The sequence below is a fragment of the Patiria miniata genome, unplaced genomic scaffold (assembly GCF_015706575.1).
Source record: "Patiria miniata isolate m_02_andy unplaced genomic scaffold, ASM1570657v1 HiC_scaffold_29, whole genome shotgun sequence".
In the NCBI taxonomy this organism is placed as follows: domain Eukaryota; kingdom Metazoa; phylum Echinodermata; class Asteroidea; order Valvatida; family Asterinidae; genus Patiria; species Patiria miniata.
In genome coordinates, this window is record NW_024037068.1 from 11,044,646 (window position 1) to 11,066,860 (window position 22,215).

General features: G+C 41.5%; 1 long non-coding RNA gene across 1 annotated transcript; it reads right to left on the bottom strand.

The window, feature by feature from the left end:
• Positions 1 to 435: 435 nt before the first annotated feature.
• LOC119735593 lies at positions 436 to 11,762 on the bottom strand. The gene is made up of 4 exons (XR_005272190.1): positions 11,618 to 11,762; positions 8,902 to 9,047; positions 4,693 to 4,837; positions 436 to 1,477 (listed from the first exon to the last, which is right to left on the bottom strand). It is a non-coding gene; the product is annotated as an uncharacterized LOC119735593 (long non-coding RNA).
• Between the last annotated feature and the right edge of the window lie 10,453 nt (positions 11,763 to 22,215).

Here is a 22,215-nt window from a genome sequence, read left to right on the forward strand (position 1 = left end):
CTGGAATTTTCAAATTTAGACACCCAAATAGCATTGTTAGCAGGCGGAGCCGCATGAAGACCGAGTTTTGGAAAATCTCGGTAACGGTCCTCAAATTCAAAATTGTACATGACGCAGCAAAAAGTTCGCCCATACGATCCGAGTATATTTGATGCACAAAATCGTCACTGAATTTCAAGTTTTCTAAATGAAAGCAATGAATATTAATTATCAACTCATTTAAACAAATTTTAATAAGCAATTAGCGGTTAATTAAACCTATATTTTACTCGGAAATACTCGGGCACAATACGATTGTCGACGAAACGAATTCGGCAAACTTCGGAAACTTTCGGAAAAAGGAGGAATTCCTCCCGTTTTAGTCACGTGACGTAAATTGTAATACAATGTATTACCGGAGGCTACCGCACCTAAGATTCATCAGGAAAAGTCAGAATCTTTTGGTCTGGGAACCAGACTAGCCTATTGGCCAATGTCCCCATAAACCTGGGTGAGTGCACGCGCACCTTGCTGGCTACCAGTAAAGAACTAAAGCGCGCCCTCTATAAAATGCATTGTGCTACAATATATTCTGTGTAGTAATGTCATTAAAGCATCCTCTACACCGCGATGAGCAAAAAGGAGACTTTTGCCTAGTCTTAAAGTAGACATATTAATGATGTATGATGTAGGTGTGTGTGGTGTTGGGCAATTGACAAAAACCAAATATTTTACCTTAGTGTTGCTCTTCGAAGCACAATTTTGAGAAATATACACATTTTCACTCAATATTGCAAATGGTTACTGTACATTTAGTAATATTAATTTGGTAACTGTGAATTTATGGAACGTCAATTTGGTTTAAAACTTAATACCAAATTTGTAAAATCATATTTTTGACCAAAAATTTGACTTTTAGACCAAAATGAGCCAATAACACATTCCTCCCACTTAAGCAGCTCCACATCATGCCTAATCTGAAAGTAAAAATATTAAGCTTCTAACGATGTATGATGTAGGTGTGTGTAGGGTGGGGGGGCAATTAAGTCGACCAAAATGTGGATTCCGCCGCTCGCCTATATGGGTAGTTCTTGGGTATCATCATCATGAGACATCAAGCAGAGCACACTGTTTGAAACTATCAGTTAAACAACTGGTTCAAGTCAAAAGTGATATTATTCACATGGTGTTACAAAAAACCTTCTGTTCTTTGTTCATGTCCGCCATGCAAACCTACATGTCTCATTTACATGTACATGTATGTAGCTTGCCAAAGCCATATCCGCAAAAATCCTAGTTTGGAAAAAGCCGTAGTCTGGTTCCACGTTCACGCAAACAACCACATTCTGGTATTGACAGTCCGGTGCCGACATGAAGCGACTAGACACCCAACTGCCTCAGTCTAGTCACGGCCACCGTCCATTTATCCAGCCACTGTTGCAGTGCGAGGTCGTCCAGCTTGACCCAAGGAGTGAGAAGCTGTGCTGGCTGCTCCCACCTGTCAATGATATCAACAAATTACGACAAGTAATCAGGTTTTATTAAACATGCACAAAAACCTAGAACAGTTTACCCATTACTATTGGTTGAGAGCCCATGGGTGGTTTTAAACGGTTATTCCTAAATACCTAAGACTGTTTACGCATTCCTATTGGTTTATGCATTCCTATTGGTCGAGAGCCCGTCTCGTGGCCGGTCTTAAACTGATGATAAAGACATGGCTAGCTGGTCTAATTTAAACACTTTTCCAGTGTCACATGAAATTTGGACTCCCATGAAATCCGGAGCTTTTAACGTTTTGTTGGTTGAACGTTCAAATTCCCCATGTATACATGGACAATACTACCAGTGAATCATTCTTTCATAGTCCGATATTCACACTACACCAGCACAGCTGCGTTTTGCGCGACATTGCGCAGTACGCACAACTATGGAGTTGGAATGCACGACGCGCACGCAATTGTGGAGGGGCATTCCATATTATAGTCAGAGGGGTGTTTTGAAAAACATGAAGTAAAATTGTTAAAACAAAATCTCCGCATTTTTAATATAACCTAGACCATACATATTTTTTCGCCCCGCCCAGCGGCAGACAACGATATTTAAGGATAAAAAGGCATAAATCTTATCAAACTCCTCATACCTGCTCATGCTGTCTAAACTCTGAAATGTTTTTTTTTATTTAATGCTTGCTCCGATATCGGGTTTCAAATTCCAAATCTGATTTAAATTCCAAACCAAAACGGATTTTGTTTCTGTACAAGTATATACACATAGTTGTTCTTCGCATCTTTGTTGTGCTGCTCCCGTTCTCGCACGCAAAGGAACGGTTGATTAACATAACAATACCCCCTCAGTGAAGCTTGCACAAGCACGATCTACGGAACGCTTTCTAAAAGCTGTTCGGCACGGGAACCGTTCAGAACGGGAAGGAACGCGTGCGCACGCGTGCGAACGGTTCATTTATTTATGACGCCTCGCCTTAGGAGAAATGCAAATTCTGAAAATTTGGGGTCTCTACGACTTTTTGTTCTTGCGCAACAGCATTTTGAAATTTGAAGTGGGCGGGGCCCGGGCGAAAAGCGCATCGCATCACGAAATTCAATGTTTAAAGGGCCATGTATTTAAAACTATACCCCCCCAGACATTTCAAACTTGGTAATCTGGGCTATTATTTGCTGTAGATTTCAAATATTTAAATAGAAAGAAAGTAGCTTGTTTCATTTTTAAGTTAGAGGGGCCCCCAAATGGCCCAAAACTCATCTGGACAAATGTTGGGGGGGGGGGGGAAGTCAAAAATTGAAAATATTTTGTTCACCAATTTTTTTGCCTGTAATAGCCCCCAATTGAAACTACTTGTAAAATCTTACTTGATCAGTTGATATAATTGTTTACAGTTCCACAGGTGAAATTATGCATTCCTTGTGATTTAGTTTTGATGAAGTTGAATGCTCAATAAACAGTTGCTTGTAGACCTAGCCCGACTGCGTCTGGCCGTACAGTACTATCGCAAGCTCTGTAGTACGGCCAGACGCCCAATGCTTCCAAAAAGACTGAATTTTTTTGGCCGCTGATGTAGCGATTTTGCTACATCTTTTGATCGAGATTATCTTTTCATCCAGGACAAAAATTTCCACAGTTAAGGTTCTTAGTCGTAGAGCAACTCATACCTTTTCGAAAAAACGTTCTTTGGTCTCAATATTTTCATCCATCTGGCCAAAAGACGACTTTCAGTCATCATCTTCCACAAATATCGTCCTGAAAATGCTCCCCCAAGCGATTTCAAAATGGCGGCCGCGCTGTAACTCATGAATATGCACAATCACTCGGGACAACACTATTACATGCAGTGTTTTAAAATACATCGGTACGTTTAAAACACTGCATATAATAGTGTTGTCCCGAGTATAATAGTGTTGAAGCGCGAAGCCCTTACGGCCTGGGGTTCGGGGCCCGCCCAAGGGCCCCGAAATTTTTTTGAAATGTAGATGCTCTGTGGTGCATTTTAAAGCCCCCTGGCATGCCTGGGCCAACTATTGGTCGAAAATGTTTTGCAATTTATGCATGTTTTTAAGTTAACTTTTCCTTCATATTGGCTTGAAACTGCCTAAATGGCCAACTTGTATATGAAAACTGGGAAATCCAACCACGTTTTCCATATTTTAACTCCTTACTGCAGATGATTGATAGGCCTACACATCGTCATCGCGTGTCCCGGCTTCTGATCGAGTCGCCTAATTTCTGCCCATTAACCATGTCCATGTGTTCCATCCAAATCCATTTCCACGGATTCGTAACCTGAGGATCGGTCTTGTCAATGTCCGAATCAAACTCCGAACCTCTTGGGATAATAACATATTTGTGTTGAACTGACATCTTGCGTAATTAATGTCAAAATACGTTCGAAACATTTGAAACGACATTCCTCCATGGACACACCAACGTACGTATCAGCATGCAGCGGAATACGCAGCAGGCCGATGCGTGCATGCAATGAAATGCACACATGAACTTTGCCCCGCATGATGCCCTCTACCGGTGCGGCACGGCGACAATTTACTAGTCTTATTTCAAGGCTTTATATTTGCAACAAGACGATGTTTACAGCGAGTTATTGTGGAGATCATCGCGTGTCACTACATGCATAGACACAGGAACGGCCGCAAAGAGTCCCAACGCTCTTCATGGCGCATGTGTGAATATTCATATTTATCTGCAGCCAATCACAGCGCAATGACTGTTGGTTCCCCGGATGCTGTTTACACGTTGTGTACACACGCGGCTTCGAGCTGAAAAATGCATGCCCATGGCATCGTATAGTACATGTACACACGTATGTACGTAAATGTACATGTACATGTACATGTACATGTACATTGAATACTCGCTTGCACGCACCCCATCTCAGAGCTACGTGTATGTTGTAGAGAGCGGATCGCGTGCGTTCGGCGAAAAATAAAATAAACGGAAATAAAATCAATGCTTACGCGCGGGGGAAAAAGCGGGGGAAATCTGGACCATCGGAAGAAAAAAAGCGGAAAACAAAATGTGGCACGCTGAACAAAAAAGCGGAAATCCGCTAAATAGCGGAGATTTCACACCCCTGAATAATGGTAAAGTGCCTTTCTCAAGAGCACAAGCATCATGTTCCCACGGTCAGGACTCGAACCCATGTACCACGGCACACAGTGCAGAATACAGTTCTGCACTCACCTGATACATGCTGGATGGCGGTCAGGTCATCGGTGTGGGTCTCTGCCATGGAAGCATGGAGTAGATGCTGTGAGTCTAGTAACGTCTGCACCGCTGCTATTTCACATTTCAGCTGGACGTCGCACGGCAGTAGATTCTCTGGAGCCTGTATGTAAAATGATGGAAGAAACGATCGTGAGCTTGCGGCTGAAAGAATATTTTCATTGAAGAAGGGTGAACACTTTACTGTGCATGGATGCAAGAAGTTGGGTCCAGAGGATAATTTCAAATCTGAGTGGAGTGCTGTGTCCTAGAACATTATTGCTTCTCCTCACCCAGGAGTAAAATTGGCTGAGTTTGAATTATCCAATTTCACCTACAGTAAACTCCGGCCAAGTTGACATCGTATAACTCGTCATATCGCTTAAATCGGCTGTCTGGCGAAACTCCCGATCGTCTCTAATGCAGTTCCATTGAAATTTTCATTTCTAAGTAGGCCTTTGTAGGTCACCATTTGGCCAATGTCAGTGTGTTGTCGGGCCCATTTCCTCACAACCACAGAAATTCCTCCGTATAAGTCGGGATCAAAAAAAAAAAAAAAACATTCCAGGAACACAAAAGCTGCACTGTTTTGGTCTGATGTCTAAAGACAAAATTAAGGTGCGTGATTTTTTCTCCTCCTCAGACTCAAGGGAGGAACCAGTTTGTCTCCAAGTCCATGGACAAACTGCATGTATTGATTTTGCAGATATCAAGGGGTATGTTACAGTGATGTATGACTGTTACTGGTGGCTAGCATGTGTTCAGGAGATCCTTCCAGCATCCCAAGAAGTGGAACTGAGTTTCCTTCATCCCCATGGGCCATCTCCATCTTTCAAGTTCCCCTATCGACCAGACACACTTGTAATTCACGGCATGGATGTACTAACAGCAGTGGAACCGGTCACTGAAACAGGACGCGTATACAAGATCTCCGCCGAGGAGATGAACACTGCAACACAGACTTTGGTTGAGCGAAAAATGAAAGTAACGTAGACCGGTATAACATATTTTTTATAAGTAATTTTGTTCTGCCCTTAATATATATGAGTTAAGACTATACGGTTGTAAAGGGCAAACATGATGCACCGGTAAAATGTGCACATGTACATGTACATGTACATGTACATACATGTACATGTATATGTACATGCACATGTACATTTAATATTATGCATACTTTTTCATGGACAGGCTTTCTTAAAAAAATCATAACTTAAAAACTTTAAGAGCGCCCATCCCAATTTTTTTTTTAAGATTGTGCTGACATCATAAACTCACATTTGAAAAAAATTACAAAATTTGAAGCTTACTGTTTTTCGTAATTCGAGGTCAAAGGTCATTTTGTTACGCATTTTCTCTGCACTTCATGCTACGATTTTGGTTTTATTTTATGAAATGGAGGCCATTCAAAGAACTTTAATATGATGTACAACTTGGCTTTGTAGGCGCTATAGTTTTTGAGATACAAGTATTTAAAGTTCGGAGGTCATGCTAATAAGTCAAAAGTTCGTTGACCCGTATCTCAAAAACTAAAGAGTCAATTTACAAAAAAATTCTGTTCTGGGGGTTTCTCATATAGGCCCATCATCACACCAAATATCGTTTCAATCTGTGAGGGTCGGGTCCAAAAACGTGTTGATTTGACACGGAATGACCCACGGGTCATTCCATGCCAACTCAACAAATGGTGCACACCATCACCTCTTGGATTTTTTCTTTTTTTGGTGTACTGCAAGATACTTAGGAGAAATGCAAATTCTGAAAATTTGGGGTCTCTACGACTTTTGGTTCTTGCGCAACAGCATTTTGAAATTTGAGGTGGGCGGGGCCGAGCCAGGGCGAAAAGTGCGTCGCGTCACGAAATTCAATGTTTAAAGGGCCATATATTTCAAACTATACCCCCCAGACATTTCAAACTTGGTAATCTGGGCTATTTTTTACTGTAGATTTCAAATATTTAAACAGAAAGAAAGTAGCTTGCTTCATTTTTAAGTTAGAGGGGCCCCAAAATGGGCCAAAACTCATCTGGACCAATGTTCGGGGGGGTGTAAGTCAAAAATTGAAAATATTTTTTTCACCAAATTTTTTGCCTGTAATAGCCCCCAATTGAAACTACTTTCATGTAAAATCTTACACTTATATTAATTTCATTGAATGAGATATAGCCCTTGCAAAAAGCAAATTGTTTATTTTTACGATAACTTGACCCCCCCCCAAAAAACCAACGTCAGACGTTCCGCACCAAATTTTGCTTCACATATGTTTGAGGTTGGTCCTTAGTGAAGTCCTCTGAAAAGTTTCATGTTGGTGTCTAAATGTCTTCAGTGGATAGCTGGGCTTTATAATGAGTCTATATCTTACGATGCTGGTTCCGTAACCTACAAGTACATGTACATGTACTTGTATTTTACGGAACCAGCACAACAAAATCCCCCGACTGTTGAAAGACTTGGGTCAAGACTACCCATTTCCTGCTCAATAAACAGTTGCTTGTAGACCTACGTGTGCATTATATGCAAATTAGGTTAAATGACTTGAGAGTCTTATCTTTCCATGTGCTCATCACACAGCATGCATGTCATGTATGTAGTAATTAACCAGTTCCTACTTGCACAGCATAGTATAGCACTAACCTGAACCAAAGAGAAGTGATTCAGTTTGAGTAGAGGGTCTATGGTTTTAACCTGATTGATCTTAGTTTCCATTATGGGTAAGGGGAAACCTAGTTCATGCAGGAAACTCATCATGCACCAATTGTAGCAGCTGACCTCAACCCAGGAAAATATGTTTGTGTGCAGGTCTATGATGATGTTTGGTACATTGCTATTGTAGAAGATGTATCACAACTTCATGAGGATGTGTATGTCTGCTTCATGTACAGGACGGAATCAACAAATACTCTCTATTGGCCACAAAGAGAGGATAAATGTAACATTCCATTTGTTGATGTGTTGTGTTGCGTACCAACACCAGAACTTCTACATAGCGGTGGAAGGCAATACAAACTTAGTGAGCCAACCATCATGCAACTCATTCAACTTCATCAAAACTACATCACAAGGAATGCATAATTTCACCTGTGAAACTGTAAACAATTATATCAACTGATCAAAAGTCCACATGTACAAATGTAAGCTAAGTTTCATACCCAACTTATTCTTTATGTACCGACTGCTGTTATTCTATGTACATGTATGTGTACTTGTATGTTACGGAACCAGCATCGTAAGATATAGACTCATTATAAAGCCCAGCTATCCACTGAAGACATTTAGACACCAACATGAAACTTTTCAGGGGACTTCACTAAGGACCAACCTCAAACATATGTGAAGCAAAATTTGGTGCGGAATGTCTGACGTTGGTTTTTGGGGGGGTCAAGTTATCGTAAAAATAAACAATTTGCTTTTTGCAAGGGCTATATCTCATTCAATGAAGTTAATATAAGTGTAAGATTTTACATGAAAGTAGTTTCAATTGGGGGCTATTACAGGCAAAAAATTTGTTGAAAAAATATTTTCAATTTTTGACTTACACCCCCCTGAACATTGGTCCAGATGAGTTTTGGGCCATTTTGGGGCCCCTCTAACTTAAAAATGAAACAAGCTACTTTCTTTCTGTTTAAATATTTGAAATCTACAGCAAAAAATAGCCCAGATTACCAAGTTTGAAATGTCTGGGGGGTATAGTTTGAAATATATGGCCCTTTAAACATTGAATTTCGTGACGCAACGCACTTTTCGCCCTGGCCCGGCCCACCTCAAATTTCAAAATGCTGTTGCGCAAGAATGAAAAGTCGTAGAGACCCCAACTTTTCAGAATTTGCATTTCTCCTAAGTATCTTTCAGTACACCAAAACAGAAAAATATCCAAGAGGTGATGGTGTGCACCATTTGTTGAGTTGGCATGGAATGACCCACACATTGTTAATGACCTGCAACATTTTTTTCCGCCTGTTTCGGAAATGGCCTGAGGCGCCTGCCTGACATCACGTTGGCAGCTATGTTTCTGCATGGCCTTATGGGATACTTAGCCAAGTAACCGGCTCGACAAGTCGGTTACTTGGGCCAGGCTCGAGTAAGCGCGAGAAGTCACATGAGAGGTAAATCGAACGCTGTCGCGCTTGCACGAGTAAGCTCGGGGAAAAGTAATAGAATGCACTCAATGAACACAACACCAGCAACACACCTGCCCAATGAAGTGAGGCGTAACAGATGCAGCGGCAGCTGGGCGAAACGTTCCACCTCCTCAGCTACCCCATTCCTCATGTGGGTTGCCATGGCAACTGTGCCCGCCTCATGACTGCACAGTGTGGACTGCATGTACTTCAGATTCTGTTTTTGAAGGTGAAAACAAGGAATTGGTTGAGAGAACCGACACTGTAGAAAAAGCTTACCTGTTGCTGAATTGAATAGACCACCCTTCTCTCAATCCCAATAGACCTAAGACCTAATGACATCACTCTTTGTTTACACGTGTGCTTTCCTATGAAAACCAAACGGGACCCGTATTTTTGTGACATCATTAGTTCTCAGGTCTATTGAGATTTGGTCATCAGGAAAAGTTCAATGGAAGTTGGGGTATGTTTTGTTTTGGCAAATTTAAGAGGCGTTCTGGCAAAATGAGACGCAAGAGGGCAGAGGTCGAAATGACGGTCTAAGGGTATTAGGAAAGAGACTAAATTCCCCTAACAATACTCTTTGTTGCACTTCAATCGGACATTCTGTTGACAAGTTATGGCTGTTTAAAGTTCACATTTATCGACATGTCACAGGGCTTGAATTGAGCCAGGGCGAAAAGTGCGTCGTGTCACGAAATTCAATGTTTAAAGGGCCATATATTTCAAACTATACCCCCCAGACATTTCAAACTTGGTAATCTGGGCTATTTTTTACTGTAGATTTCAAATATTTAAACAGAAAGAAAGTAGCTTGCTTTATTTTTAAGTTAGAGGGGCCCCAAAATGGCCCAAAACTCATCTGGACCAATGTTCGGGGGGGTGTAAGTCAAAAATTGAAAATATTTTTTTCACCAAATTTTTTGCCTGTAATAGCCCCCAATTGAAACTACTTTCATGTAAAATCTTACACTTATATTAATTTCATTGAATGAGATATAGCCCTTGCAAAAAGCAAATTGTTTATTTTTACGATAACTTGACCCCCCCCCCAAAAAACCAACGTCAGACGTTCCGCACCAAATTTTGCTTCACATATGTTTGAGGTTGGTCCTTAGTGAAGTCCTCTGAAAAGTTTCATGTTGGTGTCTAAATGTCTTCAGTGGATAGCTGGGCTTTATAATGAGTCTATATCTTACGATGCTGGTTCCGTAACGTACAAGTACATGTACATGTACTTGTATTTTACGGAACCAGCACAACAAAATCCCCCGACTTTTAACCTGATTGATCTTAGTTTTCATTATGGATAAGGGGAAACCTAGTTCATGCAGGAAACTCATCATGCACCAATTGTAGCAGCTGACCTCAACCCAGGAAAATATGTTTGTGTGCAGGTCTATGATGATGTTTGGTACATTGCTATTGTAGAAGATGTATCACAACTTCATGAGGATGTGTATGTCTGCTTCATGTACAGGACGGAATCAACAAATACTCTCTATTGGCCACAAAGAGAGGATAAATGTAACATTCCATTTGTTGATGTGTTGTGTTGCGTACCAACACCAGAACTTCTACATAGCGGTAGAAGGCAATACAAACTTAGTGAGCCAACCATCATGCAACTCATTCAACTTCATCAAAACTACATCACAAGGAATGCATAATTTCACCTGTGAAACTGTAAACAATTATATCAACTGATCAAAATCCACATGTACAAATGTAAGCTAAGTTTCATACCCAACTTATTCTTTATGTACCGACTGCTGTTATTCTATGTACATGTATGTGTACTTGTATGTTACGGAACCAGCATCGTAAGATATAGACTCATTATAAAGCCCAGCTATCCACTGAAGACATTTAGACACCAACATGAAACTTTTCAGGGGACTTCACTAAGGACCAACCTCAAACATATGTGAAGCAAAATTTGGTGCGGAATGTCTGACGTTGGTTTTTGGGGGGGTCAAGTTATCGTAAAAATAAACAATTTGCTTTTTGCAAGGGCTATATCTCATTCAATGAAGTTAATATAAGTGTAAGATTTTACATGAAAGTAGTTTCAATTGGGGGCTATTACAGGCAAAAAATTTGTTGAAAAAATATTTTCAATTTTTGACTTACACCCCCCTGAACATTGGTCCAGATGAGTTTTGGGCCATTTTGGGGCCCCTCTAACTTAAAAATGAAACAAGCTACTTTCTTTCTGTTTAAATATTTGAAATCTACAGCAAAAAATAGCCCAGATTACCAAGTTTGAAATGTCTGGGGGGTATAGTTTTAAATATATGGCCCTTTAAACATTGAATTTCGTGACGCGACGCACTTTTCGCCCTGGCCCGGCCCACCTCAAATTTCAAAATGCTGTTGCGCAAGAATGAAAAGTCGTAGAGACCCCAACTTTTCAGAATTTGCATTTCTCCTAAGTATCTTTCAGTACACCAAAACAGAAAAATATCCAAGAGGTGATGGTGTGCACCATTTGTTGAGTTGGCATGGAATGACCCACACATTGTTAATGACCTGCAACATTTTTTTCCGCCTGTTTCGGAAATGGCCTGAGGCGCCTGCCTGACATCACGTTGGCAGCTATGTTTATTGCATGGCCTTATGGGATACTTAGCCAAGTAACCGGCTCGACAAGTCGGTTACTTGGGCCAGGCTCGAGTTAGCGCGAGAAGTCACATGAGAGGTAAATCGAACGCTGTCGCGCTTGCACGAGTAAGCTCGGGGAAAAGTAATAGAATGCACTCAATGAACACAACACCAGCAACACACCTGTCCAATGAGGCGAGGCGTAACAGATGCAGCGGCAGCTGGGCGAAACGTTCCACCTCCTCAGCTACCCCGTTCCTCATATGGGTTGTCATGGCAACTGTGCCCGCCTCATGACTGCACAGTGTGGACTGCATGTACTTCAGATTCTGTTTTTGAAGGTGAAAACAAGGAATTGGTTGAGAGAACCGACACTGTAGAAAAAGCTTACCTGTTGCTGAATTGAATAGACCACCCTTCTCTCAATCCCAATAGACCAAGACCTAATGACATCAATCTTTGTTTACACGTGTGCTTTCCTATGAAAACCAAACGGGACGTGTATTTTTGTGACATCATTAGTTCTCAGGTCTATTGAGATTTGGTCATCAGGAAAAGTTCAATGGAAGTTGGGGTATGTTTTGTTTTGGCAAATTTAAGAGGCGTTCTGGCAAAATGAGACGCAAGAGGGCAGAGGTCGAAATGACGGTCTAAGGGTATTAGGAAATAGACTAAATTCCCCTAACAATACTCTTTGTTGCACTTCAATCGGCCATTCTGTTGACAAGTTTTGATTGTTTAAAGTTCGCATTTATCGACATGTCACAAAAGAAAAAATGCTGCAAACTGCAACTGTCAGAGCAATATTTTCTCCCACCTCTCTCTGCAGAACCTCTAGTTTTTTCTTGGCCTCTGAGTTCTGCCGCACCATCACTCGGATCAGGTCCTGCTTCTTTTCCTTTAAAATGTGAAAAACAAAGACGACATTCAAATTCAAGGAAATTGGGTACAAAAAGTGATCAAATGTTACCTAAGAAAATAAATACATTTCAGTCTTGTAGGTTTATTCATTTTTGAATAAATTTTTGTATAATTCTATGGGAATCATGGAAATTTATGTCTGAAAACAGATGAATATCAATCACCTGTATACACTTTTCATTATTAGTATTTATTAGAGATACATTGCAAATAGCGATCATTAACCCTCCTGCTGTCTGAACAGTCACAGAAAATCAAATATTACTCCTCTTCTCCTGCCATGTCTTTTACACAGGCTAGTCACCAACAGTCAGCTGTCAAGTGAGCACTGTGACTAGTCAAAGTCAATCAACAGACAAAAGCAGGCAAGTGGTAGGCACAGCTGGTTTATCAATCACATAAAGTCAAAGCATATATAGCTGTATCAAGTTACATAAACAGTCACAGTCAGCCAATCCTGCTTTATGTAGGCTGGGAGCTCTTAACTGTTGAAAACAGTCACTTGATTGATTTTCAAAGGACAGCTTTGCACAGAATGTATGTTTACATAGAAAGGTCAAAGTAGAAATATGGCATTCAATGCAATATATGACTTTGTTGCCTCTTATCCAGCCGCTTTTTACTTCAACTTCTTGAAGTCTTGTATCTTCTGGTACTTGCTGTACAGACTGTCCTTCTCCTTGGACGCCTTGGAGGCAGACTCCTGGAGCTCCCTGCAGGAATCCCGGAGCTGCTCAAGAGTGGCTGTGGCAGAAACCAACTCCAACTTGGTAGTGAACAAGGTCCTGATAATTTATATTTTTTTCAAACAAGACAACATTAACCTTAAAGGCAGGCATGGTATGCAATTCATTGAAGGTTGATATATCAGGATTTCTATTTAGTTAATTAAATGTAAGGTGTTCTAACAAAATTGTGAGGCGTTCTAGCAAGACAAAACTGGGCATATGCCATAGGGGAGAAAAATGCACAAAACCAAACGGGGTGATTTTTTTTTCGATTTTCAGATTTATTGACATTTGTTATCTTTGATATGTCTACTAAACATAGTTTAATGAAATAGCAGATTTTTGCAAAAGGCAAAATTTTCAAGCCAACTTCTGATACAGCCAAACGCCACAAATACTGATTTAGGGATTAGCGTGCTTAGCATGTTTTAGGAGGCGAGTCGAGGCAATCTTGACGCCTTAACCCGTCAGCCGTGCCCGTGTATAAAAACAGCCGACGCGAACTTGTTAAGAAAAATACAATTGGCATCTTTCAGTATTTTACTTTTTTGACATGTCGATAAATGCAAACTTTAAACAGCCATAACTTGTCAACAGAATGTCCGATTGAGGTGCAACAAACGGTAGTGCAAGGATAATTTTATTCTTTCCTAATACCCGCAAAACCTCATTTTGACCTCTGCCCAGTTCTGTCTCATTTTGCCAGAATGCCTCACAAATCTGAGAAAACATTCTAGAAAGGAACCATAACACTTTACAGATTCTTGTCTTCCAGTAAAGGAGTTTGTGCAGACCTCACCTTGCCATTTCTGAGGCGCCTGGGTTATCAGCCAGTGATGCCGCTAGTCCTCTGAGGACCTGGGAGACCAACTGAGCTAGTCTCTTGTCCAGCCGCCAGGCACTGTTCCGACCCTGCTCTGTGACCATGAATGTGCGCATGTGGGCCAGCTGCTTCTCCTAAGAGGTAAATATTGGATAAAGTTAATTTTTTCCCTTCAAATCCCAATTGAAGTCACTACATTTTTCAAGAACATGTGAAATTTATGGAATTCATGAGATCGAGTTTTGCGTCTGGGTGATGAAAAATCAAGAAAGGTTTTGCCCCCAGTGTGTTACCTAAGTATACAGTGTTTATACATGTACGTCGGTGAAGGGCAGAACCTAATTTGATTTACATCACCCCGACACAAAATTCCATCGTATGAATAATTAATACGGTACCCGCTGCTATGTACATCCGATTCGAACCAGCAAACCGATCCTGTTAGCTCGGTGGTCGAGTGGTAAGACATCTGCACTAGAAAGCAGAACGTCGTGGGTTCGAGTCCCACCCGAGTGATATTTTCCAACTTTCACTCGGGAGGTAACACACTGAGTATACAGTGTTAAATTTTCAGCCCATAGATTGGCTCATCTTCTATATTGCAAATCTGTAGAGCAAATTGCTTTCATCAAGTTCTCCACATTAGATAAAGTTACCTAAAACCAAATTCACGCAAACTGCCCAATTCTGAAACACTTAGAGAAGTGCCTAGGGTCTCCGTGCACAAGTACCCCATCGACGGCCAGAAAAGGAGAGTTGCATATTTCGAAGTTATTGGAGATGGGGATTAGTCCTGCCGACCATCGCAAGTTGAATTCGAACGCCGACGATGTCGGCGCTCGCGCAAAGTCGTTGTGGCTATAGCTTTTGCACATTCAGGAAGTCGTGCATACTTCGCATGCGAACCAGTACAGTACAGTACACGCACGCAGTGAGTCCCGTCCAAGGAGCTCTCAAAAAGAGGTAATAACGCACCCTCTTTTGTTGGTGCACGGAGCCCATTGACAACATGGTTATTTTGGTATCATGATTTAACTTAACTGTGGGTTTAGGGTCAACTTGATTCTTAACAATTGGTTTAAAAATAATTCTCAAAATGTATGGCAGAATAAAATACAGGATTTTATTGGTTATATAGGTTACTTTAAATATAAAATAGGGATATTGTGTAGAGGATCTGTGCATATAAACACCATTCAACAAACGTCTAGTCGCAGCGAAAATAATACACGTCTTTGGGTACCGGTTATGTTGTTGTTGTTGTTGTGTTCGTATGTACACACGCGGGTCATCTCATACACCATACCCCGGCGCGCAGCCCTTCCCGATCTACCGGCTACGGCCCAACATACGGCGCGGTGCATCCCATCCCACTGTACGATGTTCATTATGCACATATGCCAACGCAACAACCGCTAACCAGACCGTAATTATCATAATACACTAATGTATTCAACTACCAGGAAAACCTTGGCGTTGATTGGTCAATATTGCAACGTTAATATCACGTGTATTTTGCCCAGGAGATACAACAGAATGGAGATACAACGTTGTTGCACTGACACGACGATATCACCTCAGCTCCTTAGGGAGTATACAGCTAGATGCAACCTGTTAGGTGCAAGGAAGCTAATTCAATCACACTATCCATCTCTGCCCTCACAGGTACCCATTTACTGCTGGGTGGAGAGAAGCACATGCACCATGACCCCAGGCTGGACTCAAACCCACAACCTGCAGCTTTACCAGCAGACAACGAATCCAATGCCCTTAACCACAAGGCCACAGCACTCCACTGTCAGTGAGAAACAGGCGTCCCCTACCTGCAGATAAGATTTCAGACTCGAGTCTCCCCAGATCTTTGCCCAGGTGCTTGACGTCCGCCTTGGTTCCCTCCAGCTGGGACCTCAACCCCCTCTGCCTCTCCAATAACTCTGCCCTCTCCTGGGAGTACTTGGTGTCTCCTTTGTACTTCACTTTGCACCTGCTCCCTGATCTGTGCCGGGCTTGGCTGAGAAAGGTTTCCATTTGTCAAGGCAAATTTTGAAAGTACACAACCCATCATTGCAAAACGAGCCTAGAGCTGGTGACAGGTTACGTGATACAATAGTGGAATTAGACATAAACACTGCTTGGACAATGATCATCAAGCACAATAATGACACAGCAGTTAAATAATGATGCAGCAATTTTGACGTATCACATGCGGTTCAAATGCACGAGTTCCTTCCTTCCTTGAAAGTGCAGTCTCATATGTATGAGGATAAACGCACTTGCCAGAAACACCAGGGCAAACCCCTTCTCTTAGCGATAAGTGTTACTGGGTTCTTTTACGTGAATTGCATTACACAACACACGGGACCTATGGCATTACGTCCAATCCGAAGGACGCAGCAATAATGGTTAAGTGCCTTGCTTAAGGGCACAAGTGTCCGCCTGGCGGGCTCGAACCCACACCACTGTTGCCTCTGAAACACCAGAGCATGAGCCCTGTGCTCTTGACCGCTAGGCCGTGACACTCCAGTTAACGAAACAAAATTGGTTTTGGTACACATTAATGGTCAGTTAATCAACCCTAACCCTGCTAGACGCAACACAGTGCATCAGGTGGAAAAGTCTGGTGCCCTTGATGCATTCAGCTATCAACACCAGTGCATAAACGGCCGCTTCTGAGACAATGAGAGCTGGTCCCATGGAACAATGCCACACTTGTATCCTGCTGCGTGCAGTGACCACAGACTCTGAGGCAGTTTGGCCTTGAGACTTTTGGCCTGATGGATCTTGCTTCACTGGGCAGGCTTGACATAGACAAATATTGCATGTTGCTGCACTTGGCAGGGTTTCTAGTCAAAACATTCTGGAAGGCTAGGGTTAAAAATGGGCAAAAATGACAAAGTTGTAGACAGGGATGTAGTCGAGTCCATCACAAGTCCTCCAGTCCCAATTTAACTCATAAGCTATTCAAATGAGCTTTGACAAAGGCTATTTCCTTTATTTGTAAATGAGAATAACAGTAAACATTCTACAACCCTGCTCAGTCTAGTGTTAAGATCCAAGGGCAATTAGACAAACTCAGGTAGTTGGCAATGCTTCAAAATCTGCCCCCCCCCCCAGTCTGAAATCGGACATTCATGTGTGCAAATCGAGCTACAGTCGAACGTCTGATGTATGCAAAACTGTGACATCATTTGAAATGTGGACTAAGCTTTTGATTGGTCAATTTGGATGCTATGTTTTTAAATACAACAGGTTATCGAAGACTCGATATAGAAGGCGCTCGCCTTCAGAATGGTCAGAATCTCAAGGTCAAGACGCAGTCTTGTTTTGCATAATTAATTGCATATCATAGACCCTAGCTGTGCAAGGGGGATATTCCATAGACTCCCCCCCCCCCCCCCAAAAAAAATCCGGTAGTGGACAGTATGGAAAGAAATGGCTGAAGACAGAAAAAAACATGGGAGAAAGCAGCTACATATGGACAAGGCTGACTATGACCAACAACTAGGGTCTGCAGCGAACCATGAAATATTAAGTGATGAGCTTGTGCCAGTGGCTAGAAAGTCAGTAACGCCCAAATAGAAATAGTAATCATGTTCTGTAGTGAACTGTGAATTAATAATTGGATCCCAGTTTTCTGAATAGTTTCCATCGATGATTTGTTTTTAAAAGCACATAAGTTTCACATCAGCAATATTAAAAAGCTAGTTCGGTAAGTCAACTGTGCATGCGCACAATGATACATTGTATGGGGCACGGGTCATAATCGAACACTCATCGATGGCACATGAGCCCGCACAGAGACAGGTGCAGGATTCTTCCGTGTTAATTACGAGCAGAATGGGCGTTCGCGTAACATCACATCAGCAATATTATCCCGAATGACCTTAGAACCTAGACTACTTCATCAAGATACCAAACTGGCTTCTTATGGGTGCGTTCTAGTAGCTCACTCCGACCGACTTGGGTAAAGGCAGACGGGTTAGCCACGACAGCTGGGCTAATGCTCAACCACGGGCCATCACGATCCTCACGTGATGTTTATAATCGCGGCCGTAGCCACTGACAAAATGCCCGTTTCGGACTGGGTCTTAATTTAAAATTTACTACTTTTCAGCCAATTGTAAAAAGCAACAAAGTTGGGCTGAAATTAAAGCCTCTAAAACATCAATGAACTCCGAATAAATAATTACGTGTAGACTTCACACAAAGTTGAATTTAGGGTCCACTTGAGCATTTGCGCTGTTCGGCCGCTAAATTTGTCCATTTCTTGGAACGAGCAATGCATTTGTGGGACATATTTCCACCAGTGACTCTGCTCCACGAGAAGGGTCTGTGGTGGCCGACCCAGGTGAGCTCTGAGAATGACATCAGAGCTATCAAACAGCACGGGGCTGACCCGAGTTGACTTGGGTGAGCTAATCAAATGCACTCCATAAGCACTTCTCTACCCAACTCAGAGTCGTTTCAAATCCATAACAAGACAGTCAAAAGTCAAGTCACGTCACAATTAACAGGGACTGAACAATGGCAGAGACATGTCTTTGTGTCTAGACCTGTAAACATGGCTATCTACATAGCTACGCTTCGTGTTGATGTGGGCTCCCTTTTTCCCCCTCAAATTTCTTTGGAATGACAGACCCTATGCCACTGGAAGTTTTTGGATAAACTCTTATGCAAGCAAGGCAAGTACTGAACATATAGTGCTCATTGAATTTCGGGACTAAAGTGGAAGGTCTTCCAACCGGGTTTTTGAACATGTCAAAAGTCCAGAGATTATGAACGAAGCATGGCTGTGTATGTAGCCAGGTTTATGGGTCTTGTCTTTGTCACAATTTCTTTCAATAGCTTGTCACGTGACGGTAGACTAGATAGTGACTTGTGATTAACTTGTGATGTCTTGGACACAAATCTCTGCCTTCAATTCCCCAGACAGCTCCTCACCCTCTCAGTTCCTGCGGCGTTGGCATGGGAGCATTGACTAGCCGCCCCTGGGGAACAAAGTTCATCTCCATCGTGGCCCATTTGTGAAGGAGCACCGCCACCTCACTGCGTTTGTCAGACATCATCGAATGCTACTCATCAGACACGGACGAATTCTACAAACGGGAAGAAAAGCAAAACTCCTTCTCATAAAATGAAGAAGTATAAATGAATTCTTTTTTACACCATCCACTTCTGCCTGCTAATTGGGATGCTAACAATCTGTTGGTTTGTTTTTTAATTTGGCATGCTATAAATGTAGTGATGGTAGTACGACAGACTCAATCTAAATTTGTAAAAAAAAGGAGGTCTAGCGCCCAAATAAGTCTACCCTACTTATTTTGCTACCGATTTTGATCGAGATTATCTTTTCATCCAGGACAAAAATTTCCAAAGTTAAGGTTCTTAGTCGTAGAGCAACTCATACCTTTTTGAAAAAACGTTCTTTGGTCCCAATATTTTCATCCATCTGGCCAAAAGACGACTTTCAGTCATCATCTTCCACAAATATCATCCCGAAAATGTCCTCCATGCGATTTCAAAATGGCGGCCACGTTGTAATGTATGCATTACGCGGGCGCGCGCGCTTGGGCAAGATAATGAATATGTATTATTTAGTTCATGACCTCGTGTTTGTATGGCCAAACGTCATAAACTATGATGCATATTCATTATCTTGCCCAAGCGCGCCCGCATAATGCATACATTACAACGCGGCCGCAATTTTGAAATCGCATGGAGGACATTTTCGGGACGATATTTGTGGGAGATGATGACTGAAAGTTGTCTTTTGGCCAGATGGATGAAAATATTGGGACCAAAGAATGTTTTTTTAAAAAGGTATGAGTTCCTCTACGCCTAGGAACCTTAACTTTGGATATTTCTGTCCTGGACGAGAAGATAATCTCGATCAAAATCTGTAGCAAAATCGCTACATCAGCGGGAAAAAAAATTCAGTCTGTGGGGAAGCATTGAGCGTCTGGCCGTACTACATAGCTTGCGATAGTACTGTACGGCCAGACGCAGTCGGGCTAGATAAGAACTGCGCAGTACTAGGACTATTGGAAATACAAGTTGGACACATGAACAGTTACTTAGCACAAGAGGAAGCGAATAACACTCCAAAAGGGCAAACAAAAACAATAACCCACCCCTATAACCAGCGTACACTCCAGGAGAGGCTAGCCCAATAAATGTGGCCAATTTACTGGACTACCTCCGTAAACATACATGTAGGCCACACAATCCCGGGACAATCCGTTATTTCATTTTACCGTTTTGGATTTCCTCAAAAACAAAACCAGTAAACGAACCATTGACCGTTTTGTCGTTTTACAGTTTTGTAAAACGGTCAAATGGTATTAAGTCACAAAAAACAATGACCTTTTTATTGTTTTTGTAAATTGTAAAAAGCGATAAACGGTTATTGCTTTATTTTTAGAGTGTTGTTTTACAAAAACATTACAATGTCAAAATGGTCAATAGTCTTGTCAACCATTTTTTGTTCAGGTTTAAGTTGGCAATTATAGCAATGCACCTTGGAATGTTAATGTGTCCTTGGGACGGTCACTGCCTGTGAAATTGCCCTCCTTACATTTGTGCATTGTTCTAGTTCTCACGACAGAATTTGAGAATATTGGCTATTGAAAAGCTGCGCTGGACTCCAATTTCCTTCAACATACAGTGTATCTGCAACTTCTTCATACGTCTTACCATCCTGTATCCATTGTGAAATGTCCCCCTTGAAATTTTCCAGCGCCATTTTTGCTTGCAACTCTTCAAGCCCCACCAACTGAATCGCAGTAGATGGGGGTCAGGGTCACGCCAGGAATCACACCACGCACGAATTATGCCGAGGTAACACTTCTTCGTGGCCGTCATGGTCCCCCTCCATCCCCTTGCCCACCATAAGTACGTACCGCCACAAAATGCACAACAGACTGTTAACTATGACACTGAAGTAAAAGAAAAAACAGTCTGTATTGAATACTGACTGTTTTGCTGTTTTTCAAAGTTATTTGTGTAAAACTGTAAAATAAAAATCATTGATCGTTATGCTGTAATGAAATTTATGAAACTGATAAAACGGAATAACTGTAATTATCGTAATACCGTTTGCCGTTTTACAAAACTGTAAAACGACAAAACGGTCATTGGTTCGTTTACTGTTTTTGTTTTTGAGGAAATCCAAAACGGTAAAACGAAATAACAGTATGTCCCAGGATTTCTACCCCCTTGCCCACCGCCACAAAATGCACCACGGACTGTTAACTATGATACTAAAATAAAAAAACAGTCTGTATTCAATACTGACCGTCTTGCTGTTTTTCAAAGTTATTTGTGTAAAACTGTAAAACAAAAATAATCGATCGTTATGCTATAATGAATTTTACTTAACTTATAAAACGGAGAAACCATATTTATCTTAATACAGTTTGTCGTTTTATAAAACTGTAAAACGACAAAACGGTCAATGGTTCATTTACTGTTTTTGTTTTTGAGGAAATGCAAAACGGTAAAACGAAATAACGGTATGTCGCGGGATTGTTCCGGGATTCCAATCCCGGGACATACTGTTATTTCTTTTTAACGTTTTGCATTTCCTCAAAAACAAAAACAGTAAACGAACCATTGACTGTTTTGCCGTTTTGCAGTTTTGTAAAACGGTCAAACGGTATCGGTTTCTCTGTTTTATAAGTTTAATAAAATTCATTACAGCATAATGATCAAAGGTTTTTGTTTTTCAGTTTTACACAAATAACTTTGAAAAACAGCAAAACGGTCAGTATTGATTTGAATACAGACTGGGTTTTTTTTCAGTGTCATAGTAAACAGTCCGTAGTGCATTTTGTGGCGGTGGGCAAGGGGGAGGAGGGTGGAGGGGGACCATGCCGTGCACGAAGAAGTGTTACCTCGGCATCTACTGCGATTCTGTTGGTGGGGCTTAAAGAATTGCAAGCAAAAATGGCGCTGGAAAGTTTAAAGGAGGAAATTTCAGAATGGATACAGGGTGGTAAGACGTATGAAGAAGTTGCAGATATTTTGAAGGAAATTGGAGTTTGGCGCGGCTCTTCAATAGCCAATATTCGCAAATTCAGTCGTGAGAACGACATAATTGTAAGGAGGGCAATTTCCCAGGCAGTGAATCGATCCCAAGGACACATTTAAACATTCCAAGGTGCATTGCTTAATTGCAAAACCTGAATCAAAAAAATGGTCGACAAGACTATTGACCGTTTTGTCATTGTCATGTTTTTGTAAAACAACACTCTAAAAATAAAGCAACTAACCGTTTATCGCTTTTTACAATTTAAAAAAATAATAAAAAG